Genomic DNA, 20303 nt, shown 5'->3' on the forward strand with positions numbered 1-20303 from the left:
CATTCACCCTCTGCATTTCACAAGTGACATCAATATGGGATCATAGCTTTCACCTGGGTTCTAATTTGATGTAATTACTGTGTGTGCTTAATATGCAGGGCTCCCTTACAAGTTAACACAACCCACAGGCCTCAACTGTGAGCTGTCAAGTACCCTCTACTTAACCACACAAAGCATTACTGTAGCGTACAGTACATCACCACCAGGCAAGATGGAACATTGTATTTGCTGTGTCACTTGAACATGACCTAAGTCACAGACACAGCTTTGATGGGAATGTGTTTGCCTCAAGTCAGACCAGGGCCCATATTCATAAAGTGTCTCGAGTGCTGTTCTAGGATCAGTTTTCCCCTTTAGATCATAGAGAATAATATTACAGGGTGGAACCTAGTGCTAGATCAGCATTCCTACTCAGAGACGCTTTATGTAGTGGCACCGTAGGGTTTTTTAATCCTCATAGCAGCTGCATACCTGAGAAAATCTATCTCCAAATTCCAGGGAGCAACTGTGAGACACAGAGAGCATGTTAGAGGTTATAGGCTACACTTCCACTGCACTTGTGTTGAAATGCAAAGCATTTTAAAAAACCATTTGTCATTTAGCAGACACTCTTATCCAGAGCAATTTACAGTAGATTTTCTCATACTGGTCCCCCGCCCCATGGGAATCAAACCCACAACCTTGGCATTGCAAGGGCCATGCACTACCAACTGACCCACACTGGACGTCAAGGTCTACTTATGAGACCAAGAGAGAGAAGGAAAACAATTGCTTCTGCAATACTGGGTTTCTACTATAAGAAACTGTCTTATTCTACCATAATTTATCATAATTTCCTCTCACGGTCCCATCTCTACTGAATTGCCATGTTTGATTCTCATTTTGGACTCTGCTCATTTGTCACTTCATATGTTAATGATTGTCAGATAACAATAATAACCCTTACATTTGAATTAATCTTTAAATGTGCAAAAAGTTTCACTAGTTATGAACTGCGTTCTCATGTTTATTTTTTTGGATCCCCAAAGTCTCCACGGCCTGTTTTGAAACAGGGCCAAAGTAATAGGGAAAATTGGGAAAAAGATTGAAATTTATGCACTGCCAGATCCAAATACACAGACCTGAGTTAAAAGTCAAGCTTGGGAAACTCAGGAATCTATCACAAACTCACAGCCTTATGAAAACATTTCTCTTCTTACCCCAAATCAATTCTGCCCCTATTTTCCGAGCTGAAATGTGAGTTGCTCAATTCATCCTTTCCTTCTTCGAACAAGACCTCTATTGTACTCTAACTCCTATTTGTAACATATGACCACCAGGATTCTAGACCAGGACTATGTCACATTAGCATTAGACCAATGCCCATCTCCACCTTGGGATAAAGCCAACATCTGTGTCTGGTGTTTGTTCACATTCTGTCAGTCTGAGTACCAGACTGGTAGTGTAATGGTGACTAATTATTTTTGAAAAGCAACAGTTTATGCTAGTGTTTCCTCTGTAGACAGGGTTCTCTGAGTAACTCAGGACTATGACCTAATTTCTGCCAGTGGGCTGTTGAAGCAATAGTCTAATAGTATGTGTAGCCGGAGAGAAAGTAGTCGACAGCATATTAATCTTTAACGTTGAAACAGTACTTTTCAGATTGTGGGGTTTTCAAAAAAAGCAGAATTCCAGTGCCTTCATGAGAGGGTTAAAAAGCTTTGCTGTATGCATCTGACAGCCTTAGAAGGACTATGGGAAAAGACGGTCGAAGATGCGGTGAAATCTACACTTTTCACCAAGCTTGAAGTTGTGCTTTCCTTTGAACATAGATTTAGGAACAGTTTACATTGTCGCAATCCTAACCACCGCTATTGAGGGATAAATGCAAACCTGACTTCAAGTCAGTGACTCTTACATCATACAGTCTGATGTTCTGGATCCCAATCATCATATACAAGACGCATTGAGCAACCAAGACCAAACGCTGGGCATATACATCCAGTGTTTCCCCTGGTTTTTTAGAGGGGGCAAAGGAAGCGTGGTGGGGTGCATTGCTACTAGCGTTAGTGCAATGACATGCTAGCTGTTCCAATAGACTTTCAGTCATTAAGCCAACAGCTATCCATTGAAAATAACGTTTTGGCAGAAATTACATCATATTTCTTGCTGCGGTGGCAATAATTTAGCAGCGGTGAGACACTGTACATAACATCAGATACACTATCTATACGAAAGTATGTGGACACCCCTTCAAATTAGCGGATTCGGCTATTTCAGCCACACTCGCTGCTGACAGGTGTATAAAATCGAGCACACAGCCATGCAATCCCCACAGACAGACATTGGCAGTAGAATGGCCTTACTGAAGAGCTCAGTTACTTTCAATGTGGTACCATCATAGGATGCCACCTTTCCAACAAGTCAGTTTGTCAAATTTCTGCCCTGCTAGAGCTGCTCCTTTCATTGTAATTGCTGTTATTGTGAAATTGAAAAGTCTAGGAGTAACAAGGGCTCAGCCGCAAAGTGGTAGGCCACACAATCTCACAGAATGGGACGGCAGAGTGTGTCTGTCCTCCCTCTGTCCTTGGTTGCAACACTCACTACCAAGTTCCAAACTGCCTCTGGAAGCAATGTCAGCTGTTCGTTGGGAAATTCATGAAATGGGTTTCCATGGCTGAGCAGCTGCACACATGCCTAAGATCACCTAGCGCAATGTCAAGCGTTGGCTGGAGTGGTGTAAAGCTTTCCACCATTGGACTCTGGAGCAGTGGAAACGCGTTTTCTGGATTGATGAATCACGCTTCACCATCTGTCAGTCCGATGGACATATCTGGGTATGGCAGATGCCAGGAAAACACTGCCTGTCCAAATGCATTGTGCCAAATGTAAACACTGCCTGTCCAAATGCATTGTGCCAAATGTAAAGTTTTGTGGAGGAAGAATAATGTTCTGGGGCGGTTTTTCATGGTTCGGGCTAGGTCCCTTAGTTACAGTGAAGGGAAATCTTAACGCTACAGGATACAATGGCATTCTAGACGATTCTATGCTTCCAACTTTGTTGCAACAGTTTGGAGAATGTCCCTTTCCTGTTTCAGCATGACAGTGTCCCTGTGCACAAAGCAAGGTTTTAGGCTGGGTTTCTGCATATCATCTTGTGACATCGGCTGATGTAAAAAGGTCTTTATAAATACATTTGATTGATTGGTTTGTCGAGATCGGTGTGGAAGATTTTGACTGGCCTGCACAGATCCCTGACCTCAACCCCATCGAACACCTATGGGATGAATTCAAATGCAGACTGCTAGCCAGGCCTAATCACCCAACATCAGTGCGCAACCTCATTAATGCTCTTGTGGCTGAATGGAAGCAAGTCCCCGCAGCAATGTTCCAATATCTAGTGGAAACCTTCCCAAAAGATTGGAGGCTGTTATAGCGGCAAAGGGGGGCCAACTTCATATTAATGCCCATGATTTTTTTATGAGATATTTGACGAGCAGGTGTCTACATACTTTTGGTCATGTAGTGTAGTTATCAAATTGAAGTGCAACATCAAATGAATATTATAAAACAAAGTATGTGTCGATGTACAGTAATCAGTTAATCATGTGAGAAAGTGAAAAACGTTACCTCTGCATTTCTTCAGTGCACTGTTTTCCCAGATAAGATCCAGGTTCAAAACAGAATGGGGTATGTCAATCATCTTGGGGCGGCAGGTAGCCAGTGGTTAGAGTGTTGGGCCAGTAACCGAAAGGTTGCTAGATCAAATCCCTGAGCTGGCAAGGTAAAAATCAGTTGTTCTACCCCTGAACAAGGCAGTTAACCCTCTATTCCTAGGCTGTCAATGTAAATAAGAATTTGTTCTTAACTGACTTGCCTAGTTAAAGAAAGATTATAAAAAATATGTAGCATTTCTCACAAACTCCTTCCTGTCACACAGTCTCTCTCTGCATATGAACAATTGGTTTGGTAATGTCCTCTGATATTAAATGGATTTGGGAAAAATAAATCCATGACGGTGAGCCATAGGCTGTTGTAATCATTGCAATCTGCGACACAGTGCCCTCAGCCAGCATGAGTGAATAAGACCTGGGTATACAGGAAATAAGCACATTTCGCCCCTGATCGAGCTATACTCAGTCATATGTGTGGTGATGTCACATCACAGCCTATTGCTGATCCCAGTTGATGTTTGGGTGCACAGTGGATTATTATTTACTACCAATACAGTGGTAGGCTAAATTTGGTCAATATTATGTTGCTCTTTTCTGAAATGGCATATCATCATGTTGGAAAAGCCATGTATGACTTGTAATATCTAGAAATTAAAAGTAACCTGTGAAAGATTAGGTTTGACATTTTTATTGATGTAGACTTGTGGCGTACTTATTCTGTTTGCTAGATGTGCTTGCTTCTGTCAATACAGATTATAAACTACGTAATTATGGCAAATGCGAGTATTTATTAGTGTATATCTGGTAAAATGGCGCCCCCTTGTGCTATGTTCCTTATCCCCTTACACTGTGTATAAGACAGTAGTTTTGGAATTGTTAGTTAGATTACTTGTTGGTTATCACTGCATTGTCGGAACTAGAAGCACAAGCATTTCGCTACACTCGCATTAACATCTGCTAACCATGTGTATGTGACAAATAAAATTTGATTTGATTTGATTTGTGATTTAATTCAAATGGTTATCAGTATCAAAACGCAGTTTTCCTTTGCAATACGTAACATACTAGCGTAGCGTCATAGCCATTTCATATTCTTTGCAACCACAACCTGACGCATGTCTACAATGTTGTAAATTGCACAAATTGCAAGAATGTTTGCAAATATGGGTTGAAATAATTATTGATTGAGCATATGGGGTTGAGCGAGTAATATTTTCAGCTCCTCTGATAGGTCAGCAGCCATGAAACGGAGCCTTCTATTGGCTGGACTTTTTGGTCAGCCATTGGAACATAAACAGCGCCACAATCAGTTTACATTCGATTTATCACAAGGACCGTTTGTGTTTAACAACGTGGAAAGTGATTAATTACTACATACGACTTTCGTTTTTTTGTGTGCTATCAATTGAAGATAAATATTAGCGAAACTAGATTGATACATCGTGGATTTACCGCGAATATGGCCGCTCTGATATTGCGGAAGAAGTCTTGAAACCACTGCTCGAGTAACATTACAGCCAGCCAATACGACTCCGTGGCACGCAAACCGAAATGATTCGCTAGCTATGCCATTTTCTAGGCTTTCCAGATGGCCAACGTCTTCTAACTAGTTTACGTGAAGTATCTAACGTCACCTTGCCATCTAGTTTGTCTTTTAGTGTAAGTGAATTACTTGCACATTTGCATCTTGTGGCATGCACACACATATTTTGACTAATAAGATGTAAAAGTTAGCTAGTTGTTGACGGAACCACTTCACATTCCCGTCCACACCACAGAAATGAGTATTCAAGTGAATTTGAAAGGACAGTCCTGGCCAATGTTTACAAACCAGAGAATCTGAAAATGACAACAAGGTATGTACTTGCGTTCTTCCTTTTATTTATTTATATATATATATATATATATTACACTTGTACCAGGGTTTATATATATATATATATATAACTCTGGTACATGTGTAATTGTTTTTTTAATCATTTTAATACAATAACTATAACTAACAGTTCCCACGGGAAGTTTGTCTGACACTAGTATTTGATGATGTTAACCATAAGGGACCCCACATCTAATGGGGATGTGATTAGCCTCCACCTATCCTATTACAGGTAGTCTACTGTTTTCTTTTTGACTGTGTCTTAGGATGCATCTCAGTAGGCCACGGTGGCTTTCTCATCTCCTTCCCTTGGTCTGTACTGATTTTAAATACTTGGCCAGTGTAAACTGCTTAATTCTCTCAAATCAGTTCAGTTGAACGAAAGGAGACAGGGAGCCACATTCTTTTGAAATGCACCCTGTGATTGTAATTAGATCATGTGCTGTCTTGTGCTTAAAAAACTTTTCTATTGAACAGAAATCCCAGACTACTTCTGGTGGAGAGTTCTTCGTTTGGCTCACCGGCATTCCCGAGGGAATAACAAGCCCCAGTTCAGCTGTTACTTGTTGGGGACTATTGCTGTGGATTCTGGTGAGATTACAATAGGCATTATCACAGAAATATTCATAGTTTAAGAGAACTTCTCACTCTATTTGTAGATGGAAAATAATTATGATAATGATGTATTGAGTACATATGTTACAGCTTGCTTTCAAAAGACAACTCTTAGCTTAAGTGCTTTTATTTAGAAAATTCCCCCTGTCCCTTCCCTTGATTAATGTGAACTCCCTTCTCTCTCTCCACTCTTCTTCCAAGATGAAGAGGGTGTGACTTTGAACTGGTTTGACCTGGGCCGGGAGCAACCTGGCTCCTCTGAAAAGGTCCCCACTGCCCTGATGCCCGGAAACATCCTGATGCTGTGCGTATTTAGAACCCAGGGGGTCGCTGCCACAGACACCATGGTTCACTCTGCAGAAGACTTCCACATCTCTTTCAAGGTAACATTAATGTGTAAACGTCTTCACTTAAAGTAAATGTCCTTTGTTATATTTGAATAAAATTAATGCTTGTTAAGTTATGTAGGCTTAATGGCAATAACTATACAATATATTCTTACACAATGCTGTTATCCATACTGGAATTTACATGAATCCAAACTGCAGCTTGTCAAACTCAACCCACCCTCTAACTGCCTATCGAAGTAACCCACCCTTTCTGTTGCCCGGGTAACAAAAGCAGCATACTCCCTCCACCCCAGGCTTGGCAGTTACTGCAACCTGTCAGTAACAGGTGTTGCTAATCACTGAACTGACTATTGTCAAAGCATTTTTTTGGGCTTGCTAATTCTAAACAGAGCTTTTTGCCCTATCTAATTTCCTGAGGTATTTTGGGGAGAAAAACACTTTGTGTTTCATTTACTGAAGTAAAGCAGAATTATGATTATTTTTTTATTTTTTTTTACATTTTCATCGCAAATGTCATGTTTGTACAACTTCTCACCCCTCCCTCCCTACCTGTTCAGATGCTGCAGCACCTGGGAGTCCCTGGACCTGTCCAAGCTGCTGGTCCTACGAGCACACCTTGGCTGCTCCCAGCAAACAGACAGCCTGGGCTTCTGCCTGCGCTGGGCCGCCGTCACCCCTGGTAACACACTGGACGCTGTGCCCATTCGGCCCGTGCTCATCACCCCCACAGCCTTGGCCAGGTACCTGAGCGGGCAGACCAGCCTCACCCAGCCGCTACGCAGCAGCGCTAGCCACAAACGAGAGTAAGGACATAGGCCAATAATGGGGTGCGTTAAGGTTAGAATACTTGACTTTGAGCAGACTTTAAGAGCTTATTGCAGTATTATCAGAAAATGGATGCCCCCGTTTCACTTCTTCTCTTTTCTGTTCAGCTTTCTGACAATGGATCAAAGCAGGAAACTGCTCCTATTACTGGAGTCTGACCCAAAGGCCTACACTCTACCACTGGTGGGACTGTGAGTATGCCCACCATCTACTTTATTGACATATTTTTCGTCCAGCTTGTTATTATTTTGGATGTGTGTAAATCCCCCTCCATTCATTAGAGATAATCTGAACCACAAAGGATTTGTCCTTATTGTGTTCATTTAGTCAAGCTGTTTGTGTGTGTGTGTGAGCCAATGCAGGAGTGTACAGTTTGATGTGGTTACTGTTTATCTGTAGCAGATTGCTGAGTGGGGTCTACCACATCTCCAACCCCCAGGTGTGGTGTTTGAGGTACCTGTTCAGCTCCTCTCTCCAGGACAAGTGAGTGGGGATGCCCATCTGTTCACACTGACTGTCATGTCCCAGTTGGCCTGGCTCCAATGCTGAATGTGTTGTTGATATTGTCACATGTTCAAAAACACTTTTTTATAAACATAAGATAAGGACAAATCAGTAAGGAAATAACGTGTTAGTATAGAAACTACATATTCTAGGCATCTTATAAAGGTGGTGGGTTAATGTTTGGGAAAAGCACCAAAATAATTGTAACAGGAGACATGGTGTGTTTGCTGTTCGGGTAGTCTGGATTTGTGTTTAGGCAGCTCTGTGTCTGACTTTTTGTATCGTTCTGTGTTCCACAACATTTGCCTGATATTGAACATACCCCTGGTTTGTCATTGCTGTGTTGCAGGGTAACGTCAGAGGGCGGTGCGTTCCTGGTGGTGTTGTACCCGCTGACCCACAGGGAGCCAGCGTTCTACCAGGTCCAGCCCTGCATGGGTCAGCAGCAGGACATGACCTTCCAACTGCTCACTAGCACAGAGTCACTCACCCTCTACAAGGTAGGCACAGGTATTCCTGAACATTTTCCTTTCAGGTTGTCCCCTCCAACAACTATCTATGTTGGATGTGTTAACCATCTCAGTACAGTTTGGCTCGGCTCAGTAGTATGAAAAGCCTCTAGTGCCCTTTACCCACTATTACAACAGATATGGTGGTAAATTCATGTGAATATATGACACTTATCTTTTGATCCTTGTCTGTACAGAATGTGGAGGAATCTGAGGGCCATACTCTGCAGTTTGACCTCAGTCCTTAGAGCCAAAACACAGGCTGAGTTCTTCAGGGAACTGGTGTCCCGTGCCTCCTCCACAAGGTATACATACACAAGCTCTTCTCTCAAACTTCTGTATTGACATGGTTTTACTTAGTCTAGTGCAGTGGATAGGTGGTCAAGGTGAATAGGGCCATTTCACTCTGAGTAGTGGCTGTTTGGATCACAAGAAAATCATTAGTCAGAAATGTTTTTGAATACTAACTGAACTCATGAGAAAGATACTCTTACAGAATTGTATGACTTCATAGGAGTTCAGTGAGGTAGACGGATGACAAAAGGCTTTATCAAGACAGTGGGCTCGACAGTGCCTGTCTTTTCTCCGTCAGCCCTGCAGTAGTGGCAGCATCTCAGAACAGACTGTCTACGACCATGACTCTGGAGTAGAGGACGATGACCTCTTCCCCCAGGCCCTCCCCAAACCCCCACCAGGTCAGTTCTGTCTCTCTCTTTTGACTCGTATCACCTCCAGCCCAGTCACGGACCAGGATGTCTTGCTCCCAGGCAGACTAAATAACTTTTTTGCCCGCGTTGAGGACAATACAGTGCCACTGACACGGCCTGCAACGAAAACATGCGGACTCTCCTTCACTGCAGCCGAGGTGAGTAAGACATTTAAACGTGTTAACCCTCGCAAGGCTGCAGGCCCAGAAGGCATCCCCAGCCGCGCCCTCAGAGCATGCGCAGACCAGCTGGCCGGTGTGTTTACGGACATATTCAATCAATCCCTATACCAGTCTGCTGTTCCCACATGCTTCAAGAGGGCCACCATTGTTCCTGTTCCCAAGAAAGCTTAGGTAACTGAGCTAAACGACTACCGCCCCGTAGCACTCACTTCCGTCATCATGAAGTGCTTTGAGAGACTAGTCAAGAACCATATCACCTCCACCCTACCTGACACCCTAGACCCACTCCAATTTTCTTACCGCCCAAATAGGTCCACAGACGATGCAATCTCAACCACACTGCACACTGCCCTAACCCATCTGGACAAGAGGAATACCTATGTGAGAATGCTGTTCATCGACTACAGCTCGGCATTCAACACCATAGTACCCTCCAAGCTCGTCATCAAGCTCGAGACCCTGGATCTCGACCGCGCCCTGTGCAACTGGGTACTGGACTTCCTGACGGGCTGCCCCCAGGTGGTGAGGGTAGGCAACAACATCTCCACCCCGCTGATCCTCAACACTGGGGCCCCACAAGGGTGCGTTCTGAGCCCTCTCCTGTACTCCCTGTTCACCCACGACTGCGTGGCCACGCACGCCTCCAACTCAATCATCAAGTTTGCGGACGACACAACAGTGGTAGGCTTGATTACCAACAACGACGAGACGGCCTACAGGGAGGAGGTGAGGGCCCTCGGAGTGTGGTGTCAGGAAAATAACCTCACACTTAATGTCAACAAAACTAAGGAGATGATTGTGGACTTCAGAAAACAGCAGAGGGAACACCCCCCTATCCACATCGATGGAACAGTAGTGGAGAGGGTAGCAAGTTTTAAGTTCCTCGGCATACACATCATAGACAAACTGAATTGGTCCACTCACACAGACAGCATCGTGAAGAAGGCGCAACAGCGCCTCTTCAACCTCAGGAGGCTCAAGAAATTTGGCTTGTCACCAAAAGCACTCACAAACTTCTACAGATGCACAATCGAGAGCATCCTGGCGGGCTCTATCACCGCCTGGTACGGCAACTGCTCCGCCCACAACCGTAAGGCTCTCCAGAGGGTAGTGAGGTCTGCACAACGCATCACCGGGGGCAAACTACCTGCCCTCCAGGACACCTACACCACCCGATGTTACAGGAAGGCCATAAAGATCATCAAGGACATCAACCACCCGAGCCACTGCCTGTTCACCCCGCTATCATCCAGAAGGCGAGGTCAGTACAGGTACATGAAAGCTGGGACCGAGAGACTGGAAAAACAGCTTCTATCTCAAGGCCATCAGACTGCTAAACAGCCACCACTAACATTGAGTGGCTGCTGCCAACACACTGTCATTGACACTGACCCAACTCTAGCCACTTTAATAATGGGAATTGATGGGAAATTATGTAAATATATCACTAGCCACTTTAAACAATGCTACCTTATATAATGTTACATACCCTACATTATTCATCTCATATGCATACGTATATACTGTACTCTATCATCGACTGCATCCTTATGTAATACATGTATCACTAGCCACTAACTATGCCACTTTGTTTACATACTCATCTCATATGTATATACTGTACTCGATACCATCTACTGTATCTTGCCTATGCTGCTCTGTACCATCACTCATTCACATCTTTATGTACATATTCTTTATTCCCTTACACTGTGTATAAGACAGTAGTTTTGGAATTGTTAGTTAGGTTACTTGTTGGTTATTACTGCATTGTCGGAACTAGAAGCACAAGCATTTCGCTACACTCGCATTAACATCTGCTAACCATGTGTATGTGACAAGTAAAATTTGATTTGATTTGACCTATTTGTTGATATGAACTCTGTTCTAAAAGACATACTCCATATTGTTTCAGACCAAGCGGGTCCACCGTCCTGTGCTGGAGCTCTCCATGGTGATGGACAGCAGCTTCCTTGATGGAAAGACCATGGGCCCCCCCTCATCCTTCCCCCTCAGCTCTGCAGCCCAGAGGCAGTTGCCCCCCCTCCCACCAGCTCCAACCTGGGGCAACCAGACACCCAGACCAGGGGCCCACCACACTCCGTGGCCCCCCCCACCCATCAGAAGGCCCCTGACACCTGCCATGGACACTCTGGGTAAGGGCAGCAGAGGATTCCTATTCACCCCTGGGCAGCAGCCACCACCACTCCGGCCCCCTTTCCCTGGCAGGACATCAGCCCCACCACAGTTCGGGAAGACTCTTCTTCCTCCTCTTCTCCAAAGACAAGCTCCTCTCCTAACGGATCAGTCCACCAGGCCAGGCAGTTCCACCAAGCACCAGGTCCCCTCTCTCACAAGTGGGCCTCCCCCGTCAGAGCCCCTCCACACCAGAGTCCCGGTTACCCCTCAGCCCCCATGCCCACTCACCAACAGCCTGCTGTCCATCTCAAACACTTCCACAGCACCCACAACATGAACCAGCCTTGTGGATGCTGCTCTTTCCACCCACATGACCATGTTACCCCCTTGTACAACTCCAACTACTGGCAGGGAACTTCATGCACCCACAACAGACTAGATAGACACTTCTGTTCCAACTTTGATGGTAACCTCCCCCCACCTCTCACATTTCCCCTTCCCACCAAACACACCCTCACCACAGCTCATTGTGCCACCCAATGGGGCCCACACTTACACCATTTCACCGCCCAGGGGCCCTGCTTGGAGCGGCCGACCCCTGTCTGTCAGAACCAGTGTTGCCAGGCCCAGTCGGTAAAGTCTCTCCCCCCCTGGATGGGCCTCCTGCCCTCTGACACCTACAGAATCCTGGTGGACCAAGACCGGCAGCTCATCTTACTGCAGTCACAGGTCAGGCTCTCTACGGTGTCGTTTGTGGTTGACACTGTACCAATCTTGCAGCTTTAGAGAACGACTTTTCAACCTTTCTTACCATTGGACTTTCTAATCCTGATGTACCAATTATTTCAGATCCAGAAGCTACTGGCATCTCAGGGAAAAGGGGGGAGCAGCTCCTCTCCATCCACTGAGCAGGCAGCCATGCAGACACAGATCTCCCCAGGAAAATGCACTAGGAGGATTGTCAGCATCGCTGTAGGAACAGGTACTGGACTCACTGGTTTCAGCGATCTCACACGTGGTTCATTTGAGAGTATTTCCCTGACTACATGGAGAAAGGATTGCTGCATAGAACTATAAACTGCACTCTCTGCAAGTCACTCTTAATTAGAATGCCTGCTAACACGAAGTCACTCTTGATTAGAATGACTGCTAACTGATTAGACATTTAGCTACTCAACTCTTAATGTATCTCTCCTTTATGTGTAGGTGCCAGTTTGTTCTGGGGAAACCCCATCGATGCCCCCGCTTGCGATGAGGACGAGCGCCAACAGCCAGAGTGGCACACGGAATGGGGGCCTGGTGCCACCGATGGTAGCAGGTCCTCCTCTGGTCGGAGATCTGGCATTGCCAGCCTCACCCACAGCAGGCACATTAATGGCACGGAAGACGAGAGTGGGTGTAGTGAGGGACATGTGAAAGGTACACCCTTCAACCAGTCAATGCACCAGAGGTAAGAGAACGGTTGGCTGCATTCCACCAAAGGGTGGCTGATCCATCATTATTTTGAATTGACTGGAAGGGTGCATGCAAGAAAGTCATGTCGTAGTTGGCCACCTAGAACTCTGAAAGGGGCAATCTGCTGTTTAAACAATAACAATGTTATTGTGTGTGTAGTGAAATGCTTATGCTTCTAGATCCAACAGTGCAGCAGTGTCTAACAGGTAATATCTAACAAATTCCACAACAACTTCATACACACAATCTAGTAAAGGAAATGGGATAAGAATATATAAGTATATAAAATATATGGATGAGGAGTGACAGCGGCTAAGATGCAATAGATAGTGAAGGATACAGTATACATTATATACATAATGAGATGATGAATGCAAGATATGGAAACATTCATAAAGTGGCATTAAAGTGTTCCATTTATTAAAGTGGACAATGATATCAAGTCTGTAGGTGGTGGCTGTTTTAACAATCTGATGGCCTTGACATAGAAGCTGTTTTTAAAAATATATATATATTATTTATAGGTAATTCATTTGCTCCATGTATGGAGAAAAACTAGGAAAGGAAAGGAAACAAAAAGAGTGTGCACAGCCCATGTGGTGATGTATTTGCCCCAGCTTTTATCCTGGTATACTTATTACTGGGTAGGCTTCAACAGAATCTAGTATTGCAGTGAAATGGTTAATATACAACGTTATGTGACCAACCTCCCTCCTGATCCCTGACTATTTGTCACTTTCCACTAAATGTATGAAAAGCGCTTATCAATGAATTAAATTCTTCTTTCCTCCACAGGGCCAAGTGAACAGCCGTCTCCACGGTACAGTGAACGAGGAGGGCGAAGACTAGGCGGAACAGGACAGGCGGACCTCATACCCACGGCAGGAGAAACACACCTTGTCCCTCTGTCAGTCCCAGCAGTCGTACCCTAGCCCTGTTCCCCTCTGCTCCTGTAGGCCGGAGCCCAGAGAGCAGCCGCCAGGAGGGAAGGATCAGGTGCTCCACGCCACACTGTGCCAGCTGCAGCAGCTATCGGTCCATGTGGATGTAGACTCTGCCGACTCGGGGGGCAAGGTCACACGCAGCTCAATGGAGAGTGCCAGGTATGAACATCGAATTGTCATGTTTACTTCAGCTTCTTTGTACCTACAGTATGTAGATCATAGATGCTATTACTGTTGCTAATAGTCTTATTCTCTCTCTCATGTAAATCCCAAAACTACTTGAAAAATAAATGCTTCAATTGGCATGCACTACAGCACATCTTAAAGAGTAATTATATAGGTTACATTACTTATGCAGAAGGTGTTCCTGTTAACTTCTCCCCAGTACCTGGCCGGCATCAACCCAGAGGCAGTCATCAGCAGACTGACCTTCCTGGAGTCCACGGGAACCAGCATGCAGGGCCCCAGTGGCAGCGTGGACCTCAGTCTGGAGGCCAACGCCATCGCCCTCCGGTACCTCAGCAACCAGCAGCTCTCTAGACTTTCTGTGGGAGGGGGCAACAGCCCTCCCTGGCCCTAGGGCCCTCCCTAGGTTCAGCCCCTGCACACCTCTCTCGGAGAAGCCTGGAGCGGAGAAGAGCACTGTGGAACTCAGTTGTATCCTGTCTCCCAACAACATGTCCTTCGCCCCCAACAAGTACATGAGAAGGTACGGGCTTATAGAGGAAGGGAGCAGGAGTGAGGAGGACGGCAGGGCCGAGGGGGAGCAGTTGGAGATGGGATATACCGTACAGAGAGGGAGCGCCAAGGTTTGGTTTTGAAAAACATCACCAATCAAATCAAATCAAATTTATTTATATAGCCCTTCGTACATCAGCTGATCTCTCAAAGTGCTGTACAGAAACCCAGCCTAAAACCCCAAACGGCAAACAATGCAGGTGTAAAAGCACGGTGGCTAGGAAAAACTCCCTAGAAAGGTCAAAACCTAGGAAGAAACCTAGAGAGGAACCAGGCTATGTGGGGTGGCCAGTCCTCTTCTGGCTGTGCCGGGTAGAGATTATAACAGAACATGACCAAGATGTACAAATGTTCATAAATGACCAGCATGGTCGAATAATAATAAGGCAGAACAGTTGAAACTGGAGCAGCAGCACAGTCAGGTGGACTGGGGACAGCAAGGAGTCATCATGTCAGGTAGTCCTGGGGCACGGTCCTAGGGCTCAGGTCCTCCGAGAGAGAGAAAGAAAGAGAGAAGGAGAGAATTAGAGAACGCACACTTAGATTCACACAGGACACCGAATAGGACAGGAGAAGTACTCCAGATATAACAAACTGACCCTAGCCTCCCGACACATAAACTACTGCATCATAAATACTGGAGGCTGAGACAGGAGGGGTCAGGAGACACTGTGGCCCCATCCGAGGACACCCCCGGACAGGGCCAAACAGGAAGGATATAACCCCACCCACTTTGCCAAAGCACAGCCCCCACACCACTAGAGGGATATCTTCAACCACCAACTTACCATCCTGAGACAAGGCCGAGTATAGCCCACAAAGATCTCCGCCACGGCACAACCCAAGGGGGGGGCGCCAACCCAGACAGGCTGACCACAACAGTGAATCAACCCACCCAGGTGATGCACCCCCCCCAGGGACGGCATGAGAGAGCCCCAGCAAGCCAGTGACTCAGCCCCCGTAACAGGGTTAGAGGCAGAGAATCCCAGTGGAAAGAGGGGAACCGGCCAGGCAGAGACGGCAAGGGCGGTTCGTTGCTCCAGAGCCTTTCCGTTCACCTTCCCACTCCTGGGCCAGACTACACTCAATCATATGACCCACTGAAGAGATGAGTCTTCAGTAAAGACTTAAAGGTTGAGACAGAGTTTGCGTCTCTGACATGGGTAGGCAGACCGTTCCATAAAAATGGAGCTCTATAGGAGAAAGCCCTGCCTCCAGCTGTTTGCTTAGAAATTCTAGGGACAATTAGGAGGCCTGCGTCTTGTGACCGTAGCGTACGTGTAGGTATGTACGGCAGGACCAAATCAGAGAGGTAGGTAGGAGCAAGCCCATGTAATGCTTTGTAGGTTAGCAGTAAAACCTTGAAATCAGCCCTTGCTTTGACAGGAAGCCAGTGTAGAGAGGCTAGCACGGGAGTAATACGATCCAATTTTTTGGTTCTAGTCAGGATTCTAGCAGCTGTATTTAGCACTAACTGAAGTTTATTTAGTGCTTTATCCGGGTAGCCGGAAAATAGAGCATTGCAGTAGTCTAACCTAGAAGTGACAAAAGCATGGATTAATTTTTCTGCATCATTTTTGGACAAAGTTTCTGATTTTTGCAATGTTACGTAGATGGAAAAAAGCTATCCTCGAAATGGTCTTGATATGTTCTTCAAAAGAGAGATCAGGGTCCAGAGTAACGCCGAGGTCCTTCAGTTTTATTTGAGACGACTGTACAACCATTAAGATTAATTGTCAGATTCAACAGATCTCTTTGTTTCTTGGGACCTAGAACAAGCATCTCTGTTTTGTCTGAGTTTAATAGTAGAAAGTTTGCAGCCATCCACTTCCTTATGTCTGAAACACATGCTTCTAGCGAGGGCAATTTTGGGGCTTCACCATGTTTCATTGAAATGTACAGCTGTGTGTCATCCGCATAGCAGTGAAAGTTTACATTATGTTTACATCCCCAAGAGGTAAAATATATAGTGAAAACAATAGTGGTCCTAAAACAGAACCTTGAGGAACACCGAAATTTACAGTTGATTTATCAGAGGACAAACCATTCACAGAGACAAACTGATATCTTTCCGACAGATAAGATCTAAACCAGGCCAGATCATGTCCGTGTAGACCAGGGGTGTCAAACATCCGGCCCGCGGGCCGGAACCGGCCCCCAAGGAGGTTCGATCAGGCCCGCAGGATAATTTGAAAGTGGAAAAAATGCATAAAAGACATGGAATTAATATTTTTAATTCGCTGCAATTCATGGATTATCCGCTATGGGGCGCACTCTTTCCATCAGAGTAGAAGACAAGCCGCATCACTGAGACAGACTGAAAACAGCAGACGGTATCAATGCGCCATCTGCTGCTTGTTACGACGTTGTTAATACCTTGGTCTCTACCTCTCCGCTACACCCTCATTAGCCAAAATGTCGTTATCCAAACGGAGAAAAGTAGATAAGGAGTGTAGAATTTAAGAAAAATGGACCACGTCCTATTTATTTACAGAGATGCGCGTATGTGTAAGTGGTTTAAAAATTCCTTTCTTTAAAAGTCTCATTTAATCTTAAAGTGCATTACTATATTTTTCAGTGCCAATTAAAGTTTTGTGCCTTTGTACAATCAGTGGGATCAGTTGCAATGCATATTTGTGAATGATAAAAGTAAATTGCACATTTGTCTAAGGAAATATGAGGTGTTTCATGAAATGTTTCGTAAAAGGATAGTTCATTAAATTTCAATATTTTCCTAATGTTCTTGTGCTTCTTTACACCAAAACAAAGGAAAGACATGATATTTTGGTTATTTATAGCAGAGTATGGTATAATTTTAATGGTCCAGCCCACTTGACATCTCCCTAGGCCGTATGTGGCCCACGATGCGAAATGAGTTTGACACCCCTGGTGTAGACCAATTTGGGTTTCCAATCTCTCCAAAAGAATGTGGTGATCGATGGTATCAAAAGCAGCACTAAGGTCTAGGAGCACGAGGACCGATGCAGAGCCTCGGTCCGATGCCATTAAAATGTCATTTACCACCTTCACAAGTGCCGTCTCAGTGCTATGATGGGGTCTAAAACCAGACTGAAGCATTTCGTATACATTGTTTGTCTTCAGGAAGGCAGTGAGTTGCTGCGCAACAGCCTTTTCTAAAATTTTTGAAAGGAATGGAAGATTCGATATAGGCCGATAGTTTTTTATATTTTCTGGGTCAAGGTTTGGCTTTTTCAAGAGGCTTTATTACTGCCACTTTTAGTGAGTTTGGTACACATCCAGTGGATAGAGAGCCGTTTATTATGTTCAACATAGGAGGGCCAAGCACAGGAAGCAGCTCTTTCAGTAGTTTAGTTGGAATAGGGTCCAGTATACAGCTTGAAGGTTTAGAGGCCATGATTATTTTCATCATTGTGTCAAGAGATGTAGTACTAAAACACTTGAGCGTCTCTCTTGATCCTAGGTCCTGGCAGAGTTGTGCAGACTCAGGACAACTGAGGTTTGGAGGAATACGCAGGTTTAAAGAGGAGTTCGTAATTTGCTTTCTAATAATCATAATATTTTCCTCAAAGAAGTTCATGAATTTATCACTGCTAAAGTGAAAGTCATCCTCTCTTGGGGAATGCTGCTTTTTAGTTAGCTTTGCCACAGTATCAAAAAGGAATTTCGGATTGTTCTTATTTTCCTCAATTAAGTTAGAAAAATAGGATGATCGAGCAGCAGTAAGGGCTCTTCGGTACTGCACGGTACCGTCCTTCCAAGCTAGTCGGAAGACTTCCAGTTTGGTGTGGCGCCATTTCCGCCATTTCTCTGGCGTCCTTGGGTAGGCAGAGGGAGTCTGGAAGGGCATCAAGGAATCTTTGTGTTGTCTGTGAATTTATAGCACGACTTTTGATGTTCCTTGGTTGGGGTCTGAGCAGATTATTTGTTGCAATTGCAAACGTAATAAAATGGTGGTCCGATAGTCCAGGATTATGAGGAAAAACATTAAGATCCACAACATTTATTCCATGGGACAAAACTAGGTCCAGCGTATGACTGTGACAGTGAGTGGGTCCAGAGACATGTTGGACAAAACCCACTGAGTCGATGATGGCTCCGAAAGCCTTTTGGAGTGTGTCTGTGGACTTTTCCATGTGAATATTGAAGTCACCAAAGATTAGAATATTATCTGCAATGACTACAAGGTCCGATAGGAATTCAGGGAACTCAGTGACCAATGAGTTCCCACATTCCAAACCTGTCCACCCGCAGGGGCAACACGCAGACTCTCAAAGCCAGCTCCTCAGGCACTTGTCCTAAAATGCAGCTTTTGGCATGCGGCCCCAAACAACATTCGGACAAGGAGAATTGTGCAAGACGGCTGCCATCTTTAGGTGAAATACAAAGAGAGTGTCCTCAACAAAGGGGTCGATGGGAAATTTCTTGAACCCGAGTAGACTTAGACAGCTGCCGAAACTAAAGGACCACGGGAACTAATGCAAAGGAAACTCAAAATGACAAGTGAAATGTATTTTCGAATCCATTGGGATTTGTCAGTTTGGTTGTGTTCTTAGTAAGATATTTTTAAATGCTTCCATACATTTGTTTACAGATTGTTTTGAATGCCTCTATTTGACTCTTCATTGTGCTCATTGTTTGTAATGTATACTTTTGTATGGGACCACTGAAACAGAGGCTCTTACCAAACCACTGTGCTCTTTGTCTGTGCGCAAAATGTACTTGTTGCCTTTCTACTACAACTATGTGGAAGAGGGTGTGGCGTCATGATGTATCCAGCTCTTTTCAATGGTGGCAGCTAGGTCATTGAATTGTTTAAAAAAAATCACTTTTCATTTTAAAGTGCTTTTTGGTGGCATAATAGACATGACATAATCAAAATTACTAGGCCACCCCACCTTTAAATCATTAGAATTTAATCATATATTCGATGTCCCCCTAGTCTGAGTACCAGTCTCTTTAGCTAACATTTCACTCCTTGCCACTCAATGATGTGTGTATATATAACCCTGTATAGCTGAAGCAATATTTTGGCCATGGAGAGGCTTTGAAGCAGTCCTCCATAAGAATGAATGGAATTCTATAGTATTTCATTGTAAATGTTTCAAGGAATAAATTACATGTAGTTAAGTATTTTTTGTTGTTGTAGTGTGGACAGAAACATTAGTGCTTTCCAAAAATTATACTTTCAGGAAAATTTTTATTTATTTTTACATGTAATTTTTTTAAATGTTTAGCTCACATAATATAATTTAAAAGTATGCATAAAGGTGTCTAATATAATAAATGTGGCAATATCAAATGTAGACTTTAGTAAATTCCTTTCTATAGCTTCCAAAATAGGTTTTTACAATGGCGGGGGAGTGCCACGATGATGGAGCGGGGAGTGCCACGATGATGGCGCGGGAGTGCCACGATGATGGCGCGGGAGTGCCACGATGATGGCGGGGTGGCTTCAAAACAGCTCCCCCTGTCAGACATCTAGTGTATATATTGTGTATATATAAATCTCAGCGGATGGAAACCAAGTTGCAGGCAGGATTTTTTGGGGGTTGCAATCATGTCCCCTACTGCTCACATATAGATAGATACACGCACATGCATTAGTTAAATAAAGGTTAAATAAAAACAAATGTAAAAAACATGCATGAGTCCTTAGTATATACTTAATTTCAAAATTCAAAAGGCACTCGCACATCTGAGCTATCTTTTTTGCAGGTGCATGGTAACAGTTGAATAAGACGAGGAAAAAAGAAGGAACCCGCACACTGCTTTTGAGAATATCAAATCAAATGGTATTAGTCACATGCGCCAAATACAACAAGTG

At 44.5% G+C, this 20303-nt stretch overlaps 1 pseudogene; it reads left to right on the forward strand.

Annotated features, from left to right (window-relative positions):
* The first annotated feature begins 5696 nt into the window (after positions 1-5696).
* LOC123995712 lies at positions 5697-14709 on the forward strand (annotated as a pseudogene).
* Positions 14710-20303: the final 5594 nt, after the last annotated feature.

The sequence above is a fragment of the Oncorhynchus gorbuscha genome, linkage group LG02 (genome assembly GCF_021184085.1).
Source record: "Oncorhynchus gorbuscha isolate QuinsamMale2020 ecotype Even-year linkage group LG02, OgorEven_v1.0, whole genome shotgun sequence".
Classification (NCBI taxonomy): Eukaryota; Metazoa; Chordata; class Actinopteri; order Salmoniformes; family Salmonidae; genus Oncorhynchus; species Oncorhynchus gorbuscha.